The sequence below is a fragment of the Mycteria americana genome, chromosome 6, assembly GCF_035582795.1.
Source record: "Mycteria americana isolate JAX WOST 10 ecotype Jacksonville Zoo and Gardens chromosome 6, USCA_MyAme_1.0, whole genome shotgun sequence".
In the NCBI taxonomy this organism is placed as follows: Eukaryota; Metazoa; Chordata; class Aves; order Ciconiiformes; family Ciconiidae; genus Mycteria; species Mycteria americana.
In genome coordinates this window covers 71123401-71138304 of record NC_134370.1, presented here as the reverse complement: position 1 = coordinate 71138304, position 14904 = coordinate 71123401, and the positions used below count along the sequence as shown (strand labels likewise).

General features: G+C 45.1%; 1 protein-coding gene across 3 annotated transcripts in view; it reads left to right on the top strand.

The window, feature by feature from the left end:
- The window catches only part of MAP1A (microtubule associated protein 1A), a 72109-nt gene that overhangs the window by 22390 nt on the left and 34815 nt on the right, over positions 1 to 14904 (top strand). The window contains exon 1 of one of the 3 annotated variants that reach the window (XM_075506555.1): positions 11241 to 11337. The exons of the other annotated variants lie outside the window; for them this stretch is intronic. The gene's annotated coding sequence lies outside the window, so the exon portion shown is untranslated. Of the gene's footprint in view, positions 1 to 11240; positions 11338 to 14904 lie in introns of those variants that run through there. 3 annotated transcript variants of the gene reach the window in all.

Sequence of the window (14904 nt, the reverse complement as noted above, 5' to 3'; positions counted from 1 at the left end):
TAGCCAAGACAGGTAACTATTGTGCTCCGCCACTCTCCTTTCTTTAGTCATCACTTAGGACTGGTGTGTATGGGAAGCCTACTAGCAAACCTGTGAGTACAATGCTAGCAGTAGAATTCCTGATGCAGGCATACTTATTTGAGATTAAGTCTTCACAAACCAGATTGTGTTGATATAATTATTTAACTAGAAATAAACTGAAAGTTATTTTCTACTCAAAATTACTCCTTATACAAAACACAGACAAAAATAATGCTTGGCGAGTTTTTCCTTTTTCTGCATTTTATCTCCAAAGATAACTAACTCCAATTTTGTGAGCTTCTTGGATCAAAGCTCCTAGAGTTGAAATCACCGCAGTCATGAATTCACTTGTAGCTTTTCTAAAGTTAGAACTTGCCCTACTAAATTATTACTCTTGCTTCTAAAACCAGACATTGTGGTTAAAAGTTGTTGGCAGTTCATAGAATTCAAATTCTTGAAGCGTATATGGAGGCAAAGAGTAAAGAATAAGTGGGTTTGTCCTGGAACGGTCTCTTGAATCCTTCAAGGAAGGTGGAGGTAGTGCATTGTGCTGGACCACTTCTGCTGTACTGTCTTTCCTATATAAAAATTCAAGGTGTCAGGATCTGTTTGAATGGACCTTCAGAGAAGATTAACCCTTTAATTTGATAGAAAAGGAAAATAACAATTGTTGGGGAAGGGTTAGACCTTTTTTCAGGACACAGAGTGAAAGAAGTGTATTTTCTTGTTTTGTTTTCTTTAGTACTTTGTGTCCTGGTAGATGTGGGTGTTTTCTTGCTTGTTTTCTTTTTAAAAGAAATACGAAGTCTATGCTGGTCTGTCCTTGAGGTAGCAGCTTGTGAAAAACTCACTTATTTTTATGTCTCAGTCCTTTGTTAAGTGGATTTGGTGGAATGCATTTTGAATCCATTTAAAACAGTGGGTTTTTTCCCCAGTGATATTGGTCTTTATCTGTAGAACTTTCTAGGACAGACAAGCTGGGTGAGACTTAAATTTCTCATGGTTTAAAAAAAAAAAAAAAGGAAAGAATCCCTAAACAACGCAATAGGACAAGGCCATATTTTTCTTTCAGATGACCTGTTCTCACTAGTTTTACTCATATTTTTGTAAACTGAGGCCTGTTCTGGATTTTGTCTGCCTCTGCTTTGACAGTAGCTATTGTGGAAATTGGTTATGGCTATTCATAATGTTATTTTGCCTTCAGGTAGGTGAGTGGTCTGAGTTGGACTTAATCCTACCTCTGTGCCTTTGCAGTTTTATTGAGTACTAATGATTCTGCAGGAAAACCTGCAGTAGACAGTTTGACTCCTATAAAGGAAATTCTCCTGGGATCACTGTTCTAAAGATGGAATTTGCTTGCATTTTTATTCCTATTTCATGGAGATGAATAATTCAAAGTGGTTATTGATTTTTTTTTTTTTTTTTTTTTTTTTTTTTCCCCCTCCTGTCCCCTCCATTTGTTTTTCATCTCTGGTTTCATCTGAGCTACATCCTTGCAAGAAAGCATGTGCTGCAGTGCTGACCTCATCCTACAGGAGGGAATAGCACCTAAAATGGACGTCCTATTTGATCGATGTCTAAAGAACACTTGCTTATTTTGCATCTCTTTTCTGTTTCTTGACTAGGAGGCCTTATAAGCAGAAAAAGGCTGGTAACTGTACTATCCCAACATACACACAGTTTACTAGCACTAGTTTGGAGGGACTAACATTTTATCTCTTTAAATTTAAAATATGCCTGGAAGAACAGTTCCTGTTCTGTAATCATAGCATATGGTTATTTCTTGGGGTATCTTTGCATGTAGTAGCAACTAGATGCTGTGGCTCGTTTTCTTAGAACTTTTTGCTTGTCTTCAGAGTTAGATTCATCGTGAGAAGCCTCCATACCACGCCGGTTGAATCTGCGTGAACCTGACAGGTTATGGGTTCTGCACCTTCAAGGAATGTGGCAGAGCTGTTTTGCATGGCTTACAGAAAAATGCCCACATTTCAACATCTCTGTTTCCAATTCTAAGTATCATACTGAGGAGAAAAATGAAGCAAGACCGATATGGGTTAATAAAAACGGTACCTTTTTTAAGCAAGTCCTCTACAGTCTTTGACACAGCCACATAAACATGGCAGTATGTTCAGTATTGTCAACTTCACCAAATGTATTTTGTCTTGAAAATTTTACCTGTGCCACTGCCAACTCTAAATCCTACTCTGCCCTCTCCCCAGCCTTCCTTTTGGTTTGTCTGCCGGGCTTAGCTCCCCGTCTTCCATTGGCATCATCTTCACAGTTGCCACTGCTGCTTGTTGCCTGTCTCCTAGGGTCCTGTTGTGGTTCAGAACTGTCCCCGAGGTGTCCTCTCTAAAGCAGCATGGCACTCGTTACCTGGATAACTAACAGGGCACCGGGTGAATCGGTGCTTCTGGACTGACGGGCTCCTTCCTAAGGATGTTAGCAGCCTTTTTGCCTCAGTCAGGCCTCGGAGACAGAGTTAAAACAGCAGGTTCCCAGAAATCGGACCCTTCTCAGGGCAGCTGGTGCCTTTTACAAGAGATTACTGTCTGGTTCAGAGAAAGAATGTGATCTGAGGCAGTTAGACATGTCTGGAAGAAAAAGATACCCTCTGCAGGAAGAGGAATCTTGCACCATATTTTGGCTCTTGTAGCTTCTCTCACATTGCCTAGGTTGCATTTCTTTTCTTACTTGCAGTGCTAGACCTGGCTTGTACCTTCTCCTTTGTTCTGTGTATCTGTTGGGACATGTGGAAAGCTTTGCTGTGCCTCTGGCTGGAGCAGTCCTGTGGGAGCTAATCGGGTACTAATGCTGGCAAAGGCTGCTGAGGAAGTACAGCCAACCCGAACACTGTGTAGAAGGCATGGGTTTTTCTTCAGGTAGGTCTATGCTGCTTATTGGAAACACTTTTGGAGAAGTCTTTCCTTGAACTCAGTGCAATTAGGAAGAGACTAGGGTTTGATCCCAGTGTCACTAAGAAATCACTAGGATTTGATCCTAGTCCCTCCTTCCTCTGCTGCATCAAGCCACCCTTTTGGGTGCTAAGGAGTTGTGCTGCACTCATACGGGGGACACGCTGCTGTTCTTACTGTGCCCCAGTACTTGCCTCAATCCCTCTTTTCATGTTCCTTCTGGTCTTTTAGTACTGCTCATGTTTGCTCCAGTTTCGCAGCCTTGATTTATAAACCTCTTTATCCTTTCCACCGAGAGTTCTAGACAGGTCATCTTCCATCGTTTTCCCTAAAGCTTTTGAGTTGCTGAGTTAAATTAGGATCACCATTTTTAAAACCTTGTTTTCTGGGACAAGAGAGACCAGAGCATTGCCACAGAAAACTCACAGGGTTCATGAATTTGTTTAAAGTAGGAATTGGAAAAGAGGCTGGTGACAGGTGCTGACAGTCTCTCTGGACCCACATTAGGGATGCTATTAATACGAAAGTAAAAACTTCCTTGGTGAAGAAAATGATAAAGAACGAAATGGAATGGATGACTTGGGCTATCCACCTATAAACTTGTCCAATGCCATAGCAAGTTTAGAGAAGCTAATTCTCAATAGCTCAGATAATCACTGCTTAGGCCCTGAAGTATCAGAAAGATGAAAACATTATTCTCAAATTAAGGAAGAGAAGCCTAAATATGTAACTGTATTGGACCTGCAAAGCAGCTGAGAGAATAAAATACTTAAGGGATCAAAGGTTCCTTGAAATAGAAGTATACAAACAACTAATGAAGTGTCACTTCATTTCAGAAAGGATTATTTAAAAAATAAGGAAACTTGACAAAAGTGGGAAACAAATCTTTAGTCAGAATTTAAGCAACAATACAGAATAAAAAGGTACAAATATCTGTAAATAAGAAAGGAGGTAGGAAGTAGGGAAGACATTAAATATTGCACAGAAAGATGCAGAAGTATTCAGCAAAAACAAGTGTCCTTTGAAAACATCCTAGTAAAGCCTGTAGAAAAGAGTAAAAATCGCTGTACCTAGACAGAAATGAGGATAGCCAAGAGGACTTTAGAAGTGATTTGCCAAAGACTTGAACAAGTAATCGGTTCTTTCTGTTTATTGAAAGCAGATAGCCTGTGAAAGTCAGTAACTGGATAGTCAAAGAAAAAAATCTTCCAAGAGGATGGATGCAAACAAATCCTTGCACTTCTCTGCAGTCTCCTCTGTACAGCACGCTGGGGTGACAGCCTGCTACCTCTTCTCTTGTCATTGCTTTGACAGTCTTGTGCAATGAGGTCTCGCGAGCCTGGGATGCAGACTGACGGAGAGGTTGGAGTTCTGTGCATTGAGAACTGCATGCTTCTCATGCAGAGGTGTGGAGAAATAAAGACCTCTCCTTCCTAATAAAAGTGTGTAACTCAAATTAGTATCAGGGCTGTGGCTGGGTCAGCCCATGGCTATTCTTTGTCCCAACACTTTTTAGAAGCTAGTATACTGTTCATTAGAATCTCTGTTCTCACTAAAGCCTTTGGCCTATAGTTGTGAAGAAAATCAAGTGTATTTGAGCATAAGACAGTGGGCAACTCAGAGCTGCTGTTCAGAGAAGCATGACCTCTAGGCTCAACACGTATTGTGAGCCCTATTCAGTATTACGCTTTAGCTGTAGTTCTGGGAGGTCTCATATTTCGTAAAGACACACAGCTTTGCTTACCTAAAAATGTTTTACACATCATGGTAGAGAAAAGCATGGAGACATGACCCTGGCTGCACCCTAAAATTTGAAAATGACAAAAAAACATTTTAAGAAGTCACTTTTGTTATTTATGCAGGCCTGGGGGAATAGCCAGTCTGTGGCTTCTTATATTTATGATCCAGAACATTCCTGTCAGTGTGATACTCACTCAGGTGTGCAGTGATGAAATAAGGGTTCACATTGTTAACAGTTTAATTCCATATTTAATTCCATATCCTAGTCAGAAGGGAACTACACCTAATATCCCAGGAAGCTCTGACGCCTTTTAAAAGCTCTGTGGACAGGGAACAGAATTCCTCAGCCAAAAGACAGGATCATTGTTTCAGACCATAGTGATTTGGTGACTGTTGTCTGCTTGACTGATTGGAGAAGAGTTTATTTTGTTAGCATAAGTGGGAGAAACTCCATCTCTTCTCTAATTCAATAGTTGAAATAAATCTGTCCTTGCATCAGAGGATAACAGTGTCTTTAAATATCAATTTTCGAGTGGTCCTTGGAATTGAACATCAATGAGCCTTATCTCAATACTGGTAAGAGCACTGTTTTTCTCTTGGGTTTGGTTTTTTTTGTTTTGTTTTGGTGTGGTGTGGGGTTTTTGTTGGTTTGCGGAGGAGGGGCACTGGTTTGTTCGTTTTGGTGTTTGTTTTGTGTGTCTTTTTTTTTTTTTTTTTTTTTTTAATCCTAAGCATCTGTATACTCCTGTTCTGTGGTCCTGGTGCCTGGTCTGTGATGTCCCAGAACTGTCAGGGGAATCTCTCGATTTCCTGAAGGAGTGAAGAAACTGAAATGTTCTTGATCATAGCTCTGTAGGGCTCCCTGGCTTTAGGAAGTGGGAAGTGGAAACTAGAAGCTCAGTGGCCTCTCTTTAGGAACTGGAAGAGACTTGAAGCTCAGTAAGTGCTTTCCTTATTAGTGCCCCTCTTCTGCTTTTGACAGCTATTTTTAGGCTTTTTGCTAAATGATCATTTGTTGTTTTCTTTAAAAGCTAAAAAGAAGAGGTTATCTGCAACTGTTACGTGATCACATGAAGGCAGGAGGGCTGCCTCAAAGAACTGCTGTGCAGGAGGCTTTTTAGGCCAGTTAAATAACTGGTGCGTGGTAAAGGCAGCAGTGTTTTTAGAACCTCTTCAGCTTTGAGTCAGTGTCTTGCTGGTCAAGCAGTACATATATCTGAAAGAACTGTGCTTTGTGAAAACTACCATACCTCGTAAGTAATTTTTCTTTGTAAAAAACACTTGTAAAGTACAAAAAGATGCATTCCTGGCTGCTGGGGCCTGAACGCATAACCAAGAGCAGAATGTGAGAGGTAAATTAGAGACAGTAGCTGTATGGACCTTCAGTCATGAATTTCATAGAGATAACGATTTCTGATGTAAACTTCCAATAGCAATTGGAAGACACTGAATTTTTGACATACAGAGATTTTGAGGCAAAAGAGTGATAAGAGCGTGGTATGATATTGTTGAAACAATATTACTTCCTTACAAAACAAGATCATGGATGGAAGATAACAAATTGGCCTGTTCACTTCATATATTCAAAAAGTTTTAATACAGTTAAGGACATCAGACTAGTTCATGCTTAAAAGTATACTTGCATGACTATTAACAGGGAGGCATTTTGGAACAATTACTAATATCATTAAATGTCCTGATTAGACAGTTAAATCTTATTTTGCTGCTTGAAATAGAATATGCTATATCAATATAAAAATATTGATACAGAAGGAGATCTTGCTGCCCTCAGTATCCTGCCAGGGGCCAAGTTTGGTCACCATTGTAATGGCGTAGAAAAGAAAAAGGCTGCAGAGTTGTGTGTCCCTATATGAAACGTCCTAGTGTGTATGCCTTTCCCGTGTGTGGTAGCGGGGAGCTGTGATCCTGAAGTGCTCTTGAAAATCTACTAATGGCAACACAATTTCCAACATAGACCAGTTCTAGACCAAGGCTATCTAACCCCCTCTCTTCCTTCCTGCCCCAGTTGCACTGCTCTCTGGAGTGACATAGACCTGTGTCTCGTTGTCGTAGGTTTGTTAGGAAAGACCTGAAAAACTGTAGGCTGGATGGAATTAGCCTGTCGGCCAGGTCCACCCTGTAGGCTGCCATCTGGGCAGTTCTTACACTTAAGTGGGTGATGTTAACCCAAATATTAAGAAGCCTAGTTTATATGCAGCAGTATTAGCAAATACACCCTCTTGCTTTGTCCTCAGCACTGTCGCAAAGCGGCACCTTTTAGGTAATATCTTTTGCTCACCTTGTACATCTTTAAGCTGAAAAAGGGGACTGCATGTTTGTTTTGTAGTTGTTCTGCATCCCCACCTGTTTACTTTGCTCTTTACGTCTGACTCCTTAGTCACTTTGACTGTGAAAACCTCTCTGGCTTGTGTTATACTGGTTATAGTGGGATGACAAGCACAATAGGTGGTTATAATCTCCTGTTTCTAAGAATGTCTGTTGTGGTGCACAGGGGATGAGAAAATGAGTCTGAAGTGATGAGCAGAGGAGGCTGGGAGCATGGACAACAAAGGTAATATATTCATGTTTGGGGGAAAGGAGGGGGGCAAATACAGCCTGTATACATATGCAAAAAAAAAAAAAAAAGCCATCAGGGTGGAGACAGCCCACTTCTGTCTTGTGCAGGGGTAGTAGTGTACGGGGAGTATACTACAATAGATTTCCTCTTCTATGATTTCATGGAAATCAGTAAGCTTTTGCTAACTGGTGGCTAAAATGCTTTCTAAAGCTAGATTGAATATGCTATTCCACAGTTGTTATATTAAGGATCAACATAAATGTCTTCAGGATACCAAAGAAAAAACCTGGAACATGGGATACTTTTTTAAAAGGACTTGGAAGGACCTGGGGCCCACTAAGATTAGTGTTATACTTGTGTTCTCAGTGAAGAGATGGATACTGGCAGATGTTATCCTGATGCTGTTCTTTATCATGGTGAGGGAGGTTCTTACCAGCATCACTGTCACAATCAGCATGTCTGGGATCTGTACGGGGCCTGTGCTGTTTGATGTGTTCGTAAATGATTTGGAGTATAGTGTCAATGCTGAAATAACAGCTGGCTGCTGATTTGAAGTTATCAAGGACTGGCTCTAAAGAGTAGCAGCAATCTCAATGCTTAGCTACAGTCAAAAAGCAAATGGAATGTTAGGAATTAGAACAGTAGAAAACGCCATAGAAAAAATCATTATGCCCTTACGTTGGTGTATAGTGCTCTCAATTCGTGAATGTGTTGTGCAGTTCTGGTCCCTCTCCCTCTTTCCCTGTCTTGAAGAATATTCTAAGATCAGAAAAGTGATAGGGATGATCAAAAGGCTTCACTACAAGAGGAGACTTAAAAAGCAACCGACCAATCAAATAAAAAACCCCAAACCTAGCAGTTCTTGCCTTATAGAAAAGGCAGTGGAAGAGCAATGTGACAGATACGAGAATACAAATGCTCTAGTGAAGGTTAATGGGAAATGATCCCCCCCCCCCCCCCCCCATAACCTAAGAATTAGGGAATATAAAATGAAATCACTAAGCAGAAGTTACAAACCAAATATACAAGAGGAAGTGATCTTTACACATGATGCATCACTAAACGATTGCTACAGAGTTCAAAAGTATACATAGCTTCAGAAAGCAATAGAGAAGCTCATGAAATTTCTACATAGAGATGCAGAAACAACCTTAGTTGGTGAGTGAGGGCATCTGCCAGGAGCCGAGAGGACAGATTGATATACCTCAATTACACATGTATTTTATGCTCTTTCCCTAGCTGTCCACTCGTGGCTGTGGTCTAGATGGGCTCATTGCCTGACCCAGTGTTCCCATTCTAAAGTTCTTAAGGATTAAGGGTCATGAGAGGGTTTTTGAGGCCAAACTTTGTCAGATGAGGGAGTAGGAATGCACAGGTATGCTGTGGAATGGGCTTTTCTGCATCATCTCCACTCTTTACAGGCAGGAGTAAAGAATATATAGAAGTGTGGTGGGCTGTGTTCTGACTGCTGTCCCAACAGTTTTAATTAAAACTATCAAACCAAATTGAAATGATTGATCATTACCTTACAACTAACACAGCTAGTTATAACAGGCACCAAGAAGAAGCAGCATGAAAAAGCCTAGGACCAGCAAGCAGGCTTGCTTCTGCTCTTTGAGGCAAACATTTCATAGAAGTGAAACTTGGAATTCTTCCGTTCCATGTGATTGACTGTGGGGTGGGGAGCTGAGCTCTTCTGCAGCCAAAGATGGGACACTCCCAGCCCGATCTATGCAGTGATTTACTTTTCCACATCCCTATGATCATTTGTTTCACGGTCCTGGCTACTGTCAGAATCCATGAATTCCATGATGACAAGACTTTGCTGAAGTCACATGTATTGCTCAATAGACACTGAACTGAATGTTAAGATCCTAGTGGCAATGGGTGGCTGTAGCCATTTGACTGCAGCCCCTTCTTCAGCATATATAGAACTGTTCTTCATGGTAATCCCAGCACTGACATAAATCCTAAATTAAACAAATGTAAATCCATAGATTCTCATTCCATATTATGTAGTACACGTTTCAAAAAAACCCTTTCACTTTCCACCAAAATGGAAAAAGGGTCACCTCTGCTCTCTTTCAAAGAAGACAGTAGGAACTTGTACTCCTTTTCAGAACCCAGGCTTTTTCACCCAAAAAAGCTGGCTTCAGACTGAGCCCTCATTTTCTTTCCAAAGATGAAACCCTTTTCAGTACCTCAGTTGACAATTGTGCTTGAAAGTGTTGACTATTACCTGTGGTCGTTTGTGTTGGTGACCAGAACCAGCTGCCCCTCTGAGTCACTGGAAGGTCAGTATGCCCTGCTGCAGATCTTTCAGAGAACATTCCAACATTTTGTCCCGGGATTTAACAATCCAAAGGTGTATATTAAAAAGAAGCACTTGATTGCTTTGTTGCAGTTGTTGCTATATTCCTGTGGCTGGGAGGTTATGCTGCACTGATGATTCCGGTGACTGGAAGACAACTGTGTCCCTCACCACCTGCTATTGTCTGATTTGATGGTCAAGTGCGTGATTGGGCACAGATCACGGAACTGCTCCCTGCAGTGACTTTTGTGTTGGAGGTGAAAGCAGAATCCAGAAGGCTCCGTTCTCTCCCAGTGCTCACCACAGAGGCTCCAGCCCATTGGGAGTGGTTCCCAGCCACCGCTGTAGACCAACTGGCATCATCCAGTAGCTGGTGTTACTGCCTGTGTGTTGGAACTGTCAAGCAGAAGACTGGGATGTGACAGATGTAATGGAGCAGTTCTGCAGCTCCTAGAGCATGGAACTGCTTTTTTTCAATAGTTTGTCCCTTGAGAATGTGGGTTTTTTTATTCTTTAGTCTTTTTAAATAGGATGTTAAGATGAGGATGTTACCTGTTCAAAACATACAGAAATCAAAGATGTTTGATTCTAGTGCGTTAATTTTTCCTGAGGTTCACAGATATTTGCCACTGATTGGCATCATCTAAAAGCTACAGAAGAGTAGGTTCTAATTTTTTTAAAAAACTCATCAAAATGCTGTGATACTTTTATTCCTCTGTCTCTGCCAGCCCTTGGAAGATCACTGAGAGGGAGACTTGCTGTAGGACAGGCAGGCCATCTCCAGCTTTCAGACTTAATTCTGGAATCTAAAAGTAAGCCAGGATCTTGTGTACAGCAAGCAGGGCACCGGTAGTGGTTTCAGTGCTTGCTGTGAAAAAAGGTTGCACTGGGCAGCTAGCATGCCATGGAGTAATCGATATATTCCCATGCTGGACTGATAGGCCTAAGCCCAGCAGAGCAGGAACAAGAAAGCACGCTTCTCTGTCAACTGCATTGGAGGTCAAACGAGCCAGGCACTGATACTGGTTATGAAACGAGTTGCGAGGTTCTTAGAAAACAGTGCCGGCCGTAGGGCTCCAGAGGTCAGGTTGCTGGTGTTCTTGCATTGCTCATCCAAGCTCTGTTACCTGTTCGGTGGGATCAGAGATCACCACTGGCACACCCCTGTTCACCGGCAGCCAGGCCGCTGAGGCCGTGCCTGGTACTTCATGTTGCTTCTCCGTACCGGGAGGAGCTGCTCCGCAGGTGCAGCCAGGCATGCGGTTCGGCCTCAGAGTGACTTGAACCGGAGCCCCCCTCAGACGAGATGGGGAGCGGCCCCCTGGGGCGCTCCTGTGAGGGGGAGCCTGACTGTAGGCCGTGGGGAGAAAGTGCTCTGACAGCACGGGAACCCGCCCGTTTGCAGGCGTTTGCCCGGGGTCCCGTGTTTCGGAGCGCCGGCCGGAGGCCTGGCGTTCCCCCTTGCCCGGGCCCCGGGCCCCGCGTCCAGCTCGGCCCGCCTCGGGGCGGCAGCAGCGCGGGGCCGGCCGGCCGGCCGAGCCCGCGGCGCGCTGGGTTCGCGGGCCCCGCCGGGGAGGCGCGGGGCCGCGGGCGGGCGCTGCGGCCCGCAGCGGGTTAAGGCGGCGGGGGCGGGGCGGGGCGGGCAGCTCCTCCCTCCGCCCGCCCCGGCTCCGCAGCTGCTGGCGGCAGCCCGGCTGTGCCTGCGCGCCGGCCGCTCTCGGGCAGCCCTGGGCGGCTGCTGCTCCGTGGGCCGCTCGCCCCGCCGCAGGATGGTACGTGCGCGTCCCTTTCCTACCCTGTCGGCCCCACCCGGAGGCTGAAGGGCTCTGAGCGGGCGGTGGAGGGTGTCGGTAGCGGTCGGAACGGCCGAGCGCCCGGTGCTGTTGGCGGGGGCGGGGTGGGCGCGGGACTGGGACAGCCAGCGCTGGCTTTGTTCTTGCTCTGATGCTGCTTGTCGCTTTGAAGGAAGCTGGTCGACCAGGGCAGGACGGGTTTTTCCGGGGAGGTGACTGTGAATTTTGGTACCTGGCAAACGGACTTAGCCCCGACCGGGCTCCCTTGCTCTCCGCTGCCTCGTCTCGGGGGGCGAGTTGCTGGGTCTGCTCTGCCCTTGCCCAGGAGCGGGCGAGGCAGCCTTTGCGGAGCGGGCTATAGCAAACGCGTTTTTCTTTCCCTGGAACTCGATCCTATTGGAGTAGGGGGGGTGACTGACTGGTGGTTGAGAAGGAAAGGACTAGTGACAAGAGGGAAAGGTGGCTGCAGATGGAGCTTATTTTTTTTTATGATCTGTCTGAGGACCTCGCCCCTTCTCAGCTGCTTGTGTCCTGAGTATAGGAACAGGAGCCGAATTCCCTAGCTGCTCAGCTGTTTGCTGCACTTGTGTCATTAGCTCAAACACAGAGAAGGATGTATGAAGATGGGTCTAGAGAAGAATCTGGAGGAGATACTTTGCCTGTCAGGGACTTAAGGAGCCCTGCAGAATTACGATTTATCCCAGTATGGTCTTTCCTGAAGATGGTGTGCTACTGGAGAAGGGATGAGATGGCACAAGGCATCTCAGAGACGCTCCCTTTGGGCAAGGCTTGGTGAAAGCCAGCATTAGTGTCTGTATCACTGCTCAGCTCAGTGCTGATGCTGGAATGAGGCTAATGCCAGTCAGGAGGGGGAGGGTTGTTAAGGTGGACTATCATGCTGCTGATGAGATGGAAGAGAGATACAGGGTCCCTTTTGCAATTTCTCTTTCCTTTGGTGCTGCACACCCACACATGAGTAGTCTTGAAGTAGCTGAAGTCTGGCTTCAAGCTGTTCAAGACTACATTCTTCCACTACGGGAAGCCAAAAAGCATCCAAATGCGTCCAGTTAGTGGGGGAGGAAAAAGGGAATGTTCTTGTAAAATGTGAGTGATGCAGCCTTTCTAGGGCAGCAGAGGAGAGGAGATGTGGCCAGGCTTGGTGCTGATTTTCATCCTAGTAGGCTATAGGGAGGGATTTTGTGCTTTAGAAATGAGAATAGCAAAGTGCTTTTTCCTGGCAGTGGTCCTTTGTCATCCTTTACCCTGCTATATTTCTCATGTAGCACAGAGGTATAAGGGGCCAGCTTCTCCCTGTAGGATTAGCTCTCCTGCATCACCAGTGGTACAGCGTGACGATGACTTTGCAGTCCACAGACACACGGGGTTCTGTTTTCATAGGGTATCTTCGGCATCCTTCAGTGTTGTCACCAGCGAACATCTTGTTAAAAGTGTTAAATCATCTGTACGCTAATGCTAAAATGTGGTGAAGTATTGAAAAATAGGGCCTTTTATCTCCGGGGTCCAGAGCTAGAGGAGCTGGAGCAGGGTTTGGCACGTTGCGCAGACGAGGGTACGTGACCGTGAATATCTGTCAGATGCTGCTGTTTTGGGTAAGAGGGAGAAGAAGGAGAGGCAAACCTCATTGACCAGGGAGGGAGCAATGAAAAGAAATCAGCAGTGATGCCAACAAAAGCTTTCTTAATAGAGAAGAGAGGGGACTGAGGGCGATCAGACTGGGACTATCAGTGATGTAGGGAGGGGAAAAAGGAGGGATCTGGACACATTTATCACACAGTGAGCTTGGAGGGGAGGAGCGTGGCTGCTGCACACTCGCACACGCAGAAACACACGCGCGCACACACACACTGCGGCAAATTCTGCAGCTGGTGCCTGCTGGCTTATGACTGCAGAAAAAACAAGCTCCGGTTTAAACTCTCTGATCTCAGAGACGAGGCTGTTTCTATTCCAAGTAGCTCTGGTTCCACTGTGAAAAGCCCTGCAGGCTGGGCACTGTTCCAGAATGACAGGGATTCCTCTTTCTTCTGATGGGGCAGGGGGCCTTTTGGTGTATAAGGTCAGTACCCTCCCTGTCTCCTTGATGGCTCCATACCGGTTGGCTGCATCCAGACTGCATGTCTGTCCTTACACTTTCTTCAGCAAGTAGCTGTCGTATACAGGCCAGGAACCTTTTTTTCCTCCCCTCCTTTCCTTTCCTGCGATCTGACAAGGCCAGGCTGTCAGATCCTCCGCCCTGCTCACATTCTGGAGAGAGAGGGGTGTGTAGCTTTGCAGTAGTTTCTTTCCTGACAAAACAATCCATGTCCTGTCAATGTCTTTTTGCCACTCTTCCTCACGTCTGTGTTGTTGGCATACCTGAGTCACCTCCTCAGCAGATATGGTGCTAAGTGGATGATGGACTTGAGTACAGGAGTATGGTGAGCAATAGCCAGCACAGGCTCTCTTTGGTGAAAGCAAGGAAGCCGTGTGCACATGAACAGGAGGTGCAGTGTGTCTCATTCAAAGGAGCACGGCTGGACACCAGAGTAAGGGTGGAAGAGGGGTTCCTCAGCGTGAGCGTCTGTGGGATGTGGTCTTGTGTTCTTTGCACATGTTCACACACAGCCCATCCTAGGCAACTCCTGGGATGGCTGCATCTCACAAAAGAAGAAGAAACTGAGAGCCAAATAAGGATCCAGCAATGTATCTTTGTGATGGGTATCTGAGTATAGAGATCCCAGTGCATGCTACTTCTGGCCACTTGGCTAGCACAGCCACGTGTGCTATGTGCGTTATCACAGGCTTTCCGCTACTAATTGATAGGTAGAAGAGAGAGATCTCCAGGACCTTGAAAGGAGATGCTATGGGAGGCCAAAGAAGATGAGATGATTGTCTGGGTAGCATACAGGGACCTGACAGTAGTAGCTAGCTCAAAATGAAGGGTGTGTCTGCTAGCCTGTGAAGTGATCATTAGGCAAAAGTACCTGGGGAAGAAAGGGAGGTGATAGAGACTATCTATCAGCCCGGTAACTCTGTATGGGAGGAAAGAGAGTAAGTTACGTGTAAATGAATGCTTAGAAATTATTCTGGGGAGAATTTACTGAGATGGAAAAAGAGGATTTATTTTTCTTTCCCCTCAGAAATCCTGAATTAGCTACAGGACCATGTCTTTCTGGACTCCAGCACGAGCCTTGACAGGAAAGACTAGAGAAAGTATTGAGCTACTTTGGTTCTAACTTCTCAGTTTGTATTAGCTTTTTCTCCATCCCCTTAGAGGTGCTTGGTTGAGTAGTATGAATTCCTCTTAGAAATACACATGCTTTGTGTTTGTCTGGAGTAAACGCATTCCCTTCTACTAAAGCATTAAAAGTAACAAGTTTCTTCCAGTTTTGTGAAAACTGGGGGCAGTAGAGGAGAGTGGTCCGAATCGGTGCCTTCGCTGGGACAGTACGCATTCTGTTTGGCCTGCCATCTGGGCAGTCACCACTTAGGCACCAGCCGTCAGACAGTGCGCTTCTATCTCCGAGCGTGCTGCCGCTTGACCAGTTG